The sequence below is a fragment of the Lipotes vexillifer genome, unplaced genomic scaffold (genome assembly GCF_000442215.2).
Source record: "Lipotes vexillifer unplaced genomic scaffold, Lipotes_vexillifer_v1.1 scaffold1824, whole genome shotgun sequence".
NCBI lineage: Eukaryota > Metazoa > Chordata > Mammalia > Artiodactyla > Lipotidae > Lipotes > Lipotes vexillifer.
In genome coordinates, this window is record NW_006789288.1 from 338,603 (window position 1) to 342,475 (window position 3,873).

The following is a 3,873-nucleotide window of genomic DNA, read 5'->3' on the forward strand; positions in this document are numbered from 1 at the left end:
ACCCCCCCGGCTCCGAGGCGTGGGGAGCCCAGGCCGCCACTCAGCCGCCTCAGCCCCGCCCCCCCCCCCCCCGCCCCGCCCCCCGCCGCCGCCGCCAGCCCCCACTCGTTGCCATTAGCCCCGCCCCGCCGTCGTCAGCCCCGCCCAGAGGCCGCTGTCCTGCAGCCCACTGCGGCCTCCGAGGTTCCGCCACCTGTACCCCAGAGCTGCGCGTGGGCTTTGCGGCGGTTGCTGGGCACCAGGGCCGCTCCCGGGGCAGCGGCGGATGCTAAAGGAATTGTATGTACGACCTATTAGTCTTTACTCTCCCCTTTGGCACTAGTCCCCTGTCTCCCGCGGTCTTTCCTCTCTGGTAGCCCCCAGGAACGCCTTTTCGTCCCCTTCAGTTCTAGGGAGCGTAGTCCTAGGGGGCTTCTTTGCCCGGCGCTGGGGAAACAGTCACAGACCTCTTTCTCTTCCTCTCCCTGACTCGTGTCTTTACTCCCTCACCCCACATCTCTCTTCTTTATTCTCTCCCTTCCTCCTGCGTTTCTTTCATTTTACAGGTACTCGCAAGTAAGAAAATGTCTGGCAGTCAGGACTGACTGAAAAATTAATTTTATTAAGCGCAGACTACTGTACAAAATGGTCCATATCTGCAAATGAACGTTCGTAAGCTCCTGTGATTGGAGATGTGTTCCAGGATTGGTTGCTGATCCTGGGAAGGCTCACCTTCCCTCCTCCCACGCCCCTCACTCCGCCTGTTCTATCACAGTGGACAAGCCCTTTAGATCAGTGCTTTTGAAGGATTAAGGACAGTTGTTGCACAGGTACCACGTGTCAGGCATAGCATGTAGGCGTCCTTATAAGAGCTCTGCAGGCCCATAACTGGTCACTGATGCCCCTCTGTGTGTGTCCTGTAGTCTATGAAAGATCAGATGGGGGGATGGAGAGGGAAGATTGGCTTGGGTGGCACCGAGAGAGGTCACACCTCACTCTGTAATTTTTCATAGGGGTAAATAGTATTGTTATTTGTTATTGTTATTCTGTTACTGCAACAGAAGTGTGGGAAAGTGACACTTATTACTATCACATTTAAGAATTCATGCACCAGACATTTTAGGCACTATCTGCCCATGAAATGGATATTCATATTTATTACCTTCTGTGAGTACTAGAATTTATGCTACTGGTTTTGTCAGTTGGCTCTCTGTTGTCATAAACTCCTGGCCAGTACCAGACAAAAGGAAAGAGGCAGGTGCAACAATAGCAATATATAAAGTAATATTTTTATAGCACTTCTCATTTTGTATATTATTTTCATACTCATCCTGTTTATATAGCCTATGAGATAGAGTTGGTTAACAAAACTCCATTTTACTGAAGAAGGAACTAAACACTGAGATTGAGCAGTATGTGGAACATAGTACAATATACATTCAGTAAATATTAAAAAAGGGATAAATGGATGAGATTTTCAGGAAGCCATGTCTTATCCACTTTTGTACTCCCCAGACCCAGAGGTAAGTCTAGCAACAGTAAGCCCACAAATGTGGGTTAGAGAGGTCGAGTGACTCGCTCAGGGACAGGAATTCATCACATATTTTTAGGGCATCTACTATTTTGCCAGACACTGTGAATACGATGGTTTAAAAGACTGGCAAGATTCCTGTTCTCATGGAGCTTAAATTGTAATGAAGATAGAAAATAAACAGGTAAACAATATGTGAACAAAGAAATTTTGGATAATGCTGAGTGCAGTGGAGAAATAAAACAGTGTGAGGTGAGAGGACCTCAGGGAGGGGTTACTTGAGATTGATTGGTTAGGGAAGGCCTCCCTGAAGAGCTGACATTTGTGCTGAGACCTCAGTGATATCAAATAGCCAGCCATGGAAATATTTGGGACCAGAGCAATGCAGGTAAAGGAAACTTCAACTACAGAAGCCCAAGGTAGGAAAGAACTTGACTCTTTCAAAGAATATCATAAAGAATGCTGTAGCTGGGATATAGAGAGAGTGGGACAAGATGAGCTTGGAGAGATAGCTAGGAGCCAAAGCATAGGTAGGGGCCAAAGGGCTTTGAATCGGCCGTGGGGCTCTACCCATGGCACAGGTTAGGAATTTATTTAAAGTATGATAAGAAACCAGTAGGGGGTTTTTTGGAAGGGAGTAATATAATCTGATTTACTGTATAAAGGTTTGTTCCGCCTGTTACATGGTGAATGAGTCATAGGGAATGGAAAGCAGCATTAGGAGAAGACTGTTGTGGTAATTCAGGAAGGAATGACCATAGTTTTGGCTAAAGTGGTATAGACATGGATGGATGTGAGATATATTTGGTGGCAGAGACTACAGACTTGGTGATGTTTTAAATATAGGGGTGAGAAAAAGAGAGAAGCTCCTAGTGGATGGTTTTGCCATTTACCAAATGGAAAAGACTGGGGAAGAAAATGTGTAGAGGGGGGACTGTTTTTATTTTGCTCACCTTATGTTTGGTCTGCTTACTAAAAATCTAAAGTAAATTCTGAGTCTTGAGTTCTGTGTATGGAACCAAAGATATAAAGTTGAGAGACATCAGGATGTAGATAAAACTACCTAGGGATAGTGTGTTCATAGAAAGCATTCCAATGATTCGAGGTAAAGCAGAGGAGATGGAGAAAGAGTAGCCAGCGAAGTAGGAAGAAAGTCCAAAGTATGTGGTGACTTAAAAAGCCAAGACTACAAAGCATGGCCAGTGGTACTGAAATGTGGTGAGAGGTGAGATAAAATAAAGAAATCTGACTTGAATTTTGACAAGCATAATGAAGAACAAATGTGATGTGAAGAAATGGACACAACACTGTAGACATCTCAAGATATTTCACTATGAAGAGGAACTGAGAAATGGAGGTCATAGAAGAATATATGGGGTCGAAGTAGGATTCTTAAAGATGGGGATACTTAAGTATGTTTTTAGCCTAATGGGAATGACCCAGTATAGAGGGGGGAAAATATAGTATAAGAGAGAAAACGTGTATCTTAGGAGCGGAGTCTTTGAGAAAGTGAGAGGGGATGGGATCCAGGGAATATGTAGAAATGTATGTTGGCTCAGGAACATGAACATAAAATTTATAGTAATGGGAAGAAAGAGAGTATAGGTAGAGATGCAGATACGTGAGTAGATTCAGTGATCAGAAGATGAGAGAGTTTCTGCCTGAAGTTAATTCCCTTTTTCTCCACGGGCATAAAGAAAGTATGAGGCAGGATCAGTAGAAGAGAGGTGGAATGTTTGGATAAGAGGTTTAAGGGGGGAAGAAAAGACATAAAATAGTCATTTCGAAGATAGAAGGCAGTCATACTTGTCTTAGTCCGTTCAGGCTGCTATAACCAATAAAAAAAAACATAGCCTGGGTGTCCTATAAACAGATTTTTTCTTCTCACAGTTCTAGAGGCTGGGAAGTCCAATATCAAGGTGCCAGCAGATTCAGTTTCTGGTGAGGGCCCAGTTCTTCGTTTATAGATGGCCAAAAGAGGCAAGAGAGCTCTCTGGGTCTCATATAAAGGCACTAATCCCATTCGTGAGTGCTCTGTCCTCATGAACTAATCACCTACCAAAGGCCCACCTTCTAATACCATCACATTGGGGGTTAAGATTTCCACATATGGAATTTGAGGAGATACAAATATTCAGTCTGTGGTAATACTAGAGAAACATAGTAGCATAGCTGGGCAGAATTGAGTGGCCATTTCATATTTGTGGCCTTGTGAGTGAGTGGCTGAGATAGGGTGGAAAAAAGATCATAGGAGCCAAGGAGATCAAGGAACTGAAAGACCAAAGTGGTGGGTGGGTAGACTACCTGGATATAAGTGATTAAGTTGGTAGCTAAACTAGTCCTTGAACCCAGATACCCTGACT